General features: G+C 49.5%; 1 pseudogene; it reads right to left on the reverse strand.

Moving 5' to 3' along the window:
* Positions 1 to 9,189: 9,189 nt before the first annotated feature.
* On the reverse strand, positions 9,190 to 10,721 carry LOC125531109 (alkane hydroxylase MAH1 pseudogene; annotated as a pseudogene).
* Between the last annotated feature and the right edge of the window lie 246 nt (positions 10,722 to 10,967).

A 10,967-nucleotide genomic window follows, 5' to 3' on the forward strand; every position in this document is an offset into this window, starting at 1 on the left:
CCATAGCTCGTAGGTTCATTGTCTGAAGTTTCATGATCACTATCATAAGCTTCCACTTCGATTGGTGTAGGTGCCACAGGAACAACTCCTGTGCCCTGCCACACACTAGTTGAAGAGACGGTTCAATAACCTCATCAAGTCTCCACCATCCTCCCACTCAATTCTTTCGAGAGAAACTTTTCCTCGAGAAAGGACCCGATTCTAGAAACAATCCCTTCTTGCTTTCGGATCTGAGACAGGAGGTATACCCAACTGTTTTGGGTGTCCTATGAAGATGCATTTATCCGCTTTGGGTTCGAGCTTATCAGCCTGAAACTTTTTCACATAAGCGTCGCAGCCCCAAACTTCTAAGAAATGACAGCTTAGGTTTCTCTAAACCATAGTTCATATGGTGTCATCTCATCGGAATTACGTGGTGCCCTATTTAAAGTGAATGTGGTTGTCTCTAATGCCTAACCCATAAACTATTATGGTAATTCGATAAGAGACATCATGGTATGCATCATATCCAATAGGGTGCAGTTATGATGTTCGGACACACCATCACACTATGGTGTTCCAGGCTGTATTAGTTGTGAAACAATTTCCACAATGTCTTAATTCTATGCCAAACTCGTAATTCAGATATTCATCTCTATGATCATATCATAGATATTTTATCCTCTTGTCACGACGATCTTTCAACTTCACCCTGAAATTACTTGAACCTTTCAATAATTCAGACTCGTGATTCATCAAGTAAATATACTCAACATCTACTCAAATCATCTGTGAAGTAAGAACATAACGATATCCACTACATGCCTCAGCACTCATTGGACTGCACACATCAAAATGTATTACTTCCAACAAGTTGCTTTCTAGTTCCATTTTACTGAAAACAAGGCTTTCAGTCATCTTGCCCATGTGGTATGATTTGCATGTCTCAAGTGATTCAAAATCAAGTGAGTCCAAACGGTCCATTTGCATGGAGTTTCTTCATGCATATACACCAATAGACATGGTTCGCATGCCTCAAACTTTTCAAAAACGAGTGAGACCAAAGATCCATCAACATGGAGCTTCTTCATGCGTTTTATACCGATATGACTTACGTGGCAGTGCCACAAGTAGGTGGTACTATCATTACTATCTTTTGGCATGAACATGTGTATCACTACGATCGAGATTCAATAAACCATTCATTTTAGGTGTAAGACCATTGAAGGTATTATTCAAATAAACAGAGTAACCATTACTCTCTCCTTAAATGAATAACCGTATTGCAATAGACATAATCCAATCATGTCTATGCTCAACGCAAACACCAATCTTGATGGTAGAGGGAGCGTACGATATTAGATCAACCATGGAAATACTTCCAACACATATCGTCAGCTCATCTTTAGCTAGTCTCCGTTTATTCCCTAGCTTTTATTCCGAGTTACTAACACTTAGCAACCGAACCGGTATCTAATACCATGGTGCTACTAGGAGTACTAGTAAAGTACACATTATAATGTATATCCAATATACTTCTGTCGACCTTGCCAGCCTTCTTATCTACCAAGTATCTAGGGTGGTTCTGCTTCAGTGACTGTTCCCCTTATTACAGAAGCACTTAGTCTCGGGTTTGGGTTCAACCTTGGGTTTCTTCACTAGAGCAGCAGCTGAATTGCCGTTTCATGAAGTATCCCTTCTTGCCCTTGCCCTTCTTGAAACTAGTGGTTTCACTAACCATCAACAATTGATGCTCCTTCTTGATTTCTACTTTTGTGGTGTCAAACATCGCGAATATTTCAAGGATCATCATATCAATCCCTGATATGTTATAGTTCATCATGAAGCTCTAGCAGCTTGGTGGCAATGACTTCGGAGAAATATCACAATCTCATCTGGAAGAACAACTCCCACTCGAATCAAATGATTGTTGTACTCAGACAATCTGAGCACAAGCTCAACAATTGAGCTTTTCTCCCTTAGTTTGCAGGCTAAGAAAATCGTCGGAGGTCTTATACCTCTTGACATGGGCACGAGCCTGAAATCCCAATTTCAGCCCTCGAAACATCTCATATGTTTCGCGATGTTTCAAAAACCATCTTTGGTGCCTCAATTCTAAACCATTTAGCATTACGCACTGAACTATCATGTAGTCATCAAAACGTGTATGTCAGATGTTCGCAACATCCACAGACGACGTTCGAGGTTCAGCACACTGAGCGGTGCATTAAGGACATAAGCCTTCTATGAAGCAATGAGGACAATCCTCAGTTTACGGACCTAGTCCGCATAATTGCTACTATCAACTTTCAACTAAATTTTCTCTAGGAACATATCTAAACAGTAGAACAGAAACGTGAGCTACGACATAATTTGCGAAGACCTTTTGACTATGTTCAGGATAATTAAGTTCATCTTATGAACTCCCACTCAGATAGACATCCCTCCAGTCATCTAAGTGATTACATGATCCGAGTCAACTAGGCCGTGTCCGATCATCACGTGAGACGGACTAGTCATCATCGGTGAACATCTTCATGTTGATCGTATCTACCATACGACTCATGCTCGACCTTTCGGTCTCTTGTGTTCCGAGGCCATGTCTGTACATGCTAGGCTCGTCAAGTCAACCTAAGTGTTTCGCGTGTGTAAATCTGTCTTACACCCGTTGTATGTGAACGTTAGAATCTAACACCCGATCATCACGTGGTGCTTCGAAACAACGAACTGTCGCAACGGTGCACAGTTAGGGGGAACACTTTCTTGAAATTATTATGAGGGATCATCTTATTTACTACCGTCGTTCTAAGTAAACAAGATGCATAAACATGATAAACATCACATGCAATCAAATAGTGACATGATATGGCCATCATCACTTTGCTCCTCTTGATCTCCATCTTCGGGGCTCCATGATCATCATCGTCACCAGCAGGACACCATGATCTCTATCATTGTGTCTTCATGAAGTTGTCTCGTCAACTATTACTTCTACTACTACAGCTAACGGTTAGCAATAAAGTAAAGTAATTACATGACGTTTATGTTGATACGCAGGTCATAAATAAATTAAGACAACTCCTATGGCTCCTGCCGGTTGTCATACTCATCGACATGCAAGTCGTGATTCCTATTACAAGAACATGATCAATCTCATACATCACATATATCATTCATCACATCCTTTTGGCCATATCACATCACATAGCATACCCTGCAAAAACAAGTTAGACGTCCTCTAATTGTTGTTTGCATGTTTTACGTGGCTGCTATGGGTTTCTAGCAAGAACGTTTCTTACCTACGCAAAAACCACAACGTGATATGCCAATTGCTATTTACCCTTCATAAGGACCCTTTTCATCGAATTCGATCCGACTAAAGTGGGAGAGACAGACACCCGCTAGCCACCTTATGCAACTAGTGCATGTCAGTCGGTGGAACCAGTCTCACGTAAGAGTACGTGTAAGGTCGGTCCGGGCCGCTTCATCCCACAATGCCGCCGAATCAAGATTGGACTAGTAACGGTAAGCATATTGAACAAAATCAACGCCCACAACTACTTTGTGTTCTACTCGTGCATAGAAACTACGCATAAACCTAGCTCATGATGCCACTGTTGGGGAACGTAGCAGAAATTCAAAATTTTCCTACGTGTCACCAAGATCCATCTATGGAGACATATAACAACGAGGGAGGAGTGGATCTACATACCCTTGTAGATCGCGCGCGGAAGCGTTCAAGAGAACGGGGTTGATGGAGTCGTACTCGTCGTGATCCAAATCACCGATGATCCTAGTGCCGAACGGACGGCACCTTCGCGTTCAACACACGTACGGAGCAGCGACATCTCCTCCTTCTTGATCCAGCAAGGGGGGAGGAGAGGTTGATGGAGATCCAGCAGCACGACGGCGTGGTGGTGGAAGTAGCGGGATTCCAACAGGGCTTCGCCAAGCGCTGCGGGAGGAGGGAGATGTGTCATGGGAGGGAGAGGGAGGCGCCAGGGCTTAGGTATAGCTGCCCTCCCTTCCCCCCACTATATATAGGGCCAAGGGAGAGGGGGGGCGCAGCCTTGACCCTTCCTCCAAGGAAGGGTGCGGCCAGGGAGGAGTCCATCCTCCCCAAGGCACCTCGGAGGTGCCTTCCCCTTTTAGGACTCTTCCTTTCCCTTATCTCTTGGCGCATGGGCCTCTTGGGGCTGGTGCCCTTGGCCCATACAGGCCAAGGCGCACCCCCTACAGCCCATGTGGCCCCCCGGGGCAGGTGGCCCCACCCGGTGGACCCCGGGGACCCTTCCGGTGGTCCCGGTACAATACCGGTGACCCCGAAACTTGTCCCGATAGCCGAAATAGCACTTCCTATATATAATTATTTACCTCCGGACCATTCCGGAACTCCTCGTGACGTACGGGATCTCATCCTGGACTCCGAACAACTTTCGGGTTACCGCATACTAATATCTCTATAACCCTAGCGTCACCGAACCTTAAGTGTGTAGACCCTACGGGTTCGGGAGACACGTAGACATGACCGAGACGACTCTCCGGCCAGTAAGCAACAGCGGGATCTGGATACCCATGTTGGCTCCCACATGCTCCTCGATGATCTCATCGGATGAACCACGATGTCGAGGATTCGATCAATCCCGTATACAATTCCCTTTGTCTAGCGGTACGATACTTGCCCGAGATTCGATCGTCGGTATCCCGATACCTTGTTCAATCTCGTTACCGGCAAGTCTCTTTTACTCGTTCTGTAACACATCATCCCGTGATCAACTCCTTGATCACATTGTGCACATTATGATGATGTCCTACCGAGTGGGCCCAGAGATACCTCTCCGTTTACACGGAGTGACAAATCCCAGTCTCGATTCGTGCCAACCCAACAGACACTTTCGGAGATACCTGTAGTGTACCTTTATAGCCACCCAGTTACGTTGTGACGTTTGACACACCCAAAGCACTCCTACGGTATCCGGGAGTTGCACAATCTCATGGTCTAAGGAAACGATACTTGACATTAGAAAAGCTTTAGCATACGAACTACATGATCTTGTGCTAGGCTTAGGATTGGGTCTTTGTCCATCACATCATTCTCCTAATGATGTGATCCCGTTATCAATGACATCCAATGTCCATGGTCAGGAAACCGAGCTAGTCAACTAGAGGCTTACTAGGGACATGGTGTTGTCTATGTATCCACACATGTATCTAAGTTTCCTATCAATACAATTCTAGCATGGATAATAAATGATTATCATGAACAAGGAAATATAATAATAACTAATTTATTATTGCCTCTAGGGCATATTTCCAACATGTACGTTGTGCTCTGGCCGGTGGGGGAATGATAAAAAAAGCAACTACTGCTATGTATGTTAGTTTGTCCATCAGGATAGATCAAACTAGCTACCGGTGAAGGACATATCCAGCTTCGTGACTTAAGAGAACCACAGCTAGGTTGCTTCGGCAAGGAGTGGGTTTGGCTTAGCGTTGCGTCGACTTTCATCACCTTGTACTCCACCTCGCTCATCATCTCCGTTCGAGTTGTAGCAGCAAAATTAACCAATCCCTATTGGTACTATCTAACTAAAGAACCAGGATTCTAAACTCATCTTCTCTCTCTGTTTGGTACTAACTAGACAAATAAATAAATAAAGGACTTGTTCATACAAATCCCTCTAGAATTCCTTCACACAAGAGGATTTGCATCACATATTCCTCTACTTAGCAGCAGCAGTAGTGAGCAGAGGAAGGAGGCGGAGGAGATGGAGGTGCTACCTGCCGAGGTGGGCTGTCGTGGCCGTGCTTGAGCTAGGTAGCCCGCCTCCTCGAGCAGGACAGGGCCGCCAGCTAGATGCGCCAATAGGAAGGACGGCGCCCTCCTGCCGTCGTCGTCATCCAGACCGCGCCAAGGTGGCCTGCAGCAAGGAAAGGAAAGGAGAAGGTGAGGTGGGGAGGGTGGATCCGGGCGAGGAAAGAGGGGAAGGACATACCTGCGACACGCCGGTAATGGATCCGTCGAGCTCTGGCCCCGCCGTCGCCGGATCTGGCTGATCCTGGCGATGTTAGGGGTGGCGGCCGAAACCCTAGCTAGCCACGGGGACAGTGGAGGGCGGGAGCGCCGATTCTGGACGGAGGGGGAGGTGGAGCGGACCTAGGGGAGCTCGGGGGCGTGCTGCGCGCCGCCGGAGCTCGCCGGAACTGGCCGGCGTGGGTGGTGGCGGCGGCGAGGGAGAGAGGAGTCGCGAGAGACAGAGAGGTTCATGGGGAGAGAGCGAGGTAGGGGTTGGGTGGGCTCTTTTTTGTTTTTCTTTTTTCTCCTTTTCTCTAGATGGATGGATGGATGGTCGTGGGGTGGACAGCCAGATGGATAGATGGATGGATATGCGCCACGTCATCGGTCCGTGGCACAAAGTTTCCACCAATAGAAAAGAAGCTCATACAATTGTGTTTTCCCTTTGTTTTTCTTCTAATTTTTTCTACCCTCTTGCACCGACCGTCGACGATCCATGAGGGGAGAGGAGGGCGGCGAGGAGGAGATGGTCTGGTGAGGTGGGGAGGGAATGGATCGAGGAATGGTGCGTTCTTTATGACGACTATGAGTCCGGACGGGGACCTACGCACAGTCGCACGGAACATCTCTTCGGCTTTCCCCGTCACCGTCGACGATGACACATGCGACGTCCCTCACCATCGAACGACAACACCAAAGGAGGGACAGGCCCCACCACCAGGGGGCGAATGTACCTCGGAGGCATGCCGGATCCAGCCGTTAAAATCGACCAAAAGTCATACGATGCCGGAAATCCTCGGGACCTGGCACGGTGTCGTCATATGGACCTTGTAGGCTGTGATGAAAGTTTTAGCGCGTTTCGTAGAAGTCTGACCGGAGGTCGCTTGTAAACTGCACCATCTCCGAGGTAGTATCTGGCTATCGAGAGAGAACGTGTCCAGTTTATGAAGGAAGTGCGTTGCCCGTTGCTCCGTTGACCTCGAAACTGCTCGTGCTCTCAAAGGGGGCAACTGCATGACACGTGTTAGTACATGGCATTTTTCGGGCCCGTCTGCAATATTTGAGACATTTACTGCATCCGTAGGGTTTCAATGCAGGAATTGCATATCTGCACGGCGGCCACCTGAAATGATGTCCAGAAATGGTTTGTCAAATCATATATGATGTCTTTGCGGTATGTGTAGGCCTAGTACAACCCAAGGAGAGGCATGCCCCACCACCGGGAGGCGAATGTACCTCCGCGCCATGCCGGATCTAGCTGTTAAAATCGACCAAAAATCATACGATGCCGGAAATCCTTGGGACCTGGCACGGTGTCATCATATGGCCCTTATAGGGTACGGTGAAAGTTTTAACACGTTTCACAGAAGCCTGACCGGAAGTCGCTTGAAACTGCACCATCTCGGAGGTAGTATCTAGCTATCAAGAGAGAATGTGTCTGGTTTGTGAAGAAAGTGTGTTGTCCGTTGCTCCGTTGACCTCGAAACTTCTCGTGCTCTCAAAGGGGGCCATTGCATGACACGTGCCAGTACATGGCATTTTTCGAGCCCACCTGCAATATTTGACACATTTACTGCATCCGTAGGGTTTAAACGCGGGAAATTGCAGATCTGCACGGCAGCCACCTAAAATGATGTCCAGAAGTGGTTTGTCAAATCATATATGATGTCTTTGCGGTATGTGTAGGCCTAGTGCAACCAAAGGAGGGGCAGACCCCACCACTGTAGGGTGAATGTACCTCAGCGGCAATGCCGAATCTAGCCGTGAAAATCCACGGGAAATCATATGATGCCGGAAATCCTCGAGGCATGGCATGGTGTAGTCATATGGCCCTTGTAGGGTGTGGTAAAAGTTTGAGCATGTTTCACAGAAGCCTGACTAGAGGCCGCTTGTAAACTACACCATCTCCAAGGTAGTATCTAGTTATCGAGAGAGAACGTGTCCGGTTTTGTGAAGGGGGTCACACTCCAGAGCTGCATGACGGGTGTTTGCACCTGACACCACACTTCTAGACATGTAAGAGGACCCAACGCAAGATTTGGTGGCATAGCTAGCCCCCGAAGGCCCCTGACCACACTCATAGACACGCGAAGAACAATCCATAGTCGGGTTTTTTTTCACATACTCTTGCATCTTTAAAAAATTTAAGAAATTGCCACACCTATTATATCACATGTGTCTACACTGTGTAAAAATTTCATGAATTGATCACACTCCGAGTGTTTAGAAATATTTCATGCAACGCCAAAACCGTAGAGGGATTACTTCGATTTCATTGCCATCCGTTAGGGGGGGCACACACTGGAGCCACGTATTGCCTCTTCATACATGCCACCACACCTTAAGACGTGTATGAGGACCCGGGGCAATGCTCTGGTGGCATTGCTACCCCCCCAAAAGGCCCCGACCGGCGTAACCCTGGACTAGTTGACTCGGAGATCTACGCCACTGGATAAAAGAAACCATATAAAATTTGTCAAAATCGATCCAAGTATCAATAACCCTGGTCAACTGGTCCAATGTACCCCCAAAAGTATAAGGACCTATATGCAAAAGTACACGAGGTCACATTTCTAACATACTCAAAAACAAAAACAAAATGTATATTCATAATCTATGGAAAATTCTACCCCAAGTCGACGTATAATTTGTGTATGTTTAACTTTTTAGAAAAGTTAGATTTAAATTATTCAAATTTTAACTTTTAAATAATAATAATAATTTAAAATAAAAAACAGATGATATCTATGCCTACGGCCATGCCGTAGGCATAGTTTTCGGGGCTACCAGGAGGCGCCACGTGGCAGGGCTATGCCTATGGCCTTGCCGTAGGCATAGATGGAAAACTATGCCTACGGCTTTGCCGTCGGCATAGCTCTGCCACGTGGTAGCTCCTAGTAAAAAAACAGATGATATTTATGCCGACGACCGCCGTTAGGGCCGTCGGCATAGACTTGACGGTGTTAGCCCGCCGTCTGTCCCCGGGCCACCTCTATGCCGACGGCCTATCTATGCCTACAGCTGCCGTAGGCATAGATGGAGCTATGCCGACGGCTTTTCTATGCCGACGGTGTTCGTCAGGCCGTCGGCATAGCTCCATCTATGCCTACGGTAGCCGTCGGCATAGATAAGGCCGTAGGCATATAGCATATGGAATACATTAGACTTGGGAGCTAGGGAAAAGGTACGTAGCCCTAGCTTGTATTTACTGCATCGTCTTGTCTCTTGTGCACCCTCACCTCTAGCCCGTCCTTCATGTGGAGTATGATGGACATCTTGGGAATCGCCGTTGCACCGGCGGCGACCTCCACCCTGAACCGCGGCACGATGGCGGCAACGACGGCCTTCATCTGCGTGAACGCCAGGTCCTTGCCGATGCACGTCCGTGGCCCCACGTTGAACGCCACGAACTTGTAGGAAGGCTCGTGGCGGAGCCGCCCCGTCTCCGTCAGCCACCGCTCCGGTCGGAACTCTAGGCAGTCCTTGCCCCACACCGCCTCCATGCGCCCCATCGAGTAAAATGACACGATCAGCTGCCGTGACCGCGACAGGGCAGGGCCGCTCGGAAGTGTGTCTGGCCGCGCCGCCGCCTTGTGCTCGAACGGCACCGGCGGGTACAGCCGGAGTGACTCCGACAGCGCCGCATGCAGGTAGACCAGGCGCTTCAGATCGATGGCGGCGGGTTGGCAGCCGATGCCGCCAGACGCTGGGTTCTCACGGAGCTCGGCCAGGATCTTGGTCTCAACTTCGGGGTGTTTGGAGAGCAGCCAGAAGAACCATGTCAAGGCGGAGCTCGTGGTGTCGCGACCGGCGACCATGATGTTCAGCGTCGTGTCATGCAAGAACCGATCGAACTCCTTTCCGTCCTTGCCTACCTCGTCTTGGCATGCCAGGTACAGCGTGAGAAGGTCAGCGGCGTCAGTCCCGTCGGCGTTGGTGTCGGCACTGGCTACTCGCTCTCGTCGGAGCGAGACGAACTCCGCGATAGACGCGTCGAGCACCTGCCGAGCCTTGGCCATCTTCCTTTCGTGGCCAATGTTTAGGTAGGTCTGGAGCCTCAGCCAGGGTACGGGCGTCACGTGCCTGTAGAACAGCACCGCCTCGGCCTCGTCCATGGCCGCGGCGAATGGCACTCGCGGGAAGTCGGCGGCGAGGCAGCCGGGGTCGACACCGAACACGAACATCGCCGTGAGGTCGAATGTTAGCCGCATGAACACGTCCTGCAGATCAACGACCTTGGACGTGGCCGCAAGGCCGTCGAGGAGCGGCACGAGCCCCTCGCCGAGCTTGCGCGCGGTGCTCGCGGCGACGGCAGAACGGAACCTCGGGTCGGAGAGCAGCGCGTGCGCCTTGCGCCTCTGGAACGCCCACGACTCGCCGTCGGCATTGAAGATGCCGTCGCCGAGCACGTCGAACACGGCAGCGAAGTCCTCGCCCTTGGGATAGTTGCCGAAGTTGGCCGTGAAGACGTGCGCCACGTCCGCCGGGTTGGCCGTGACAAGGACGTCCACCGGCGAGCCACCCGCAGGAACTCGGTGACCCACCCGTGCACGCGCCCGGCATTGACGGTGATCGCCGGCAACGCGCCGACCACCGGCCAGTTGGTCGGCAGCCCGTCCCGCTGGCGAAACCTGAAGAACAGCAAGAACAAGAAGCAAGCGAACGACACCATGATCTCCGGGTACTTGCCGAGGAAGCCTCCAACCCACCATGACACGGTCTCCATTTCTCTCGCCTTGTTTACGTGCGTTATGGCCGGTGAAGACGTCAAGTGTTATTGTACAAGTGAGTGAGCTACATACAGAGCTAGCTAGGCTTAGTATATAGTGGATTCTGAGGTGATGGGTTTGGGTTAGGTGTAGAGATTTGGATATTTGGTGTATGGCGAAGCGGCCACCATGGGAAAACTCATGTTACATACTCTACTGGCATAAGCCAAAAACACATGGCATCCCAAGAGCCCTAGGCTTAG

Source organism: Triticum urartu, chromosome 7A (assembly GCF_056163025.1).
Source record: "Triticum urartu cultivar PI428250 chromosome 7A, HENAU_Tu73, whole genome shotgun sequence".
Classification (NCBI taxonomy): Eukaryota; Viridiplantae; Streptophyta; class Magnoliopsida; order Poales; family Poaceae; genus Triticum; species Triticum urartu.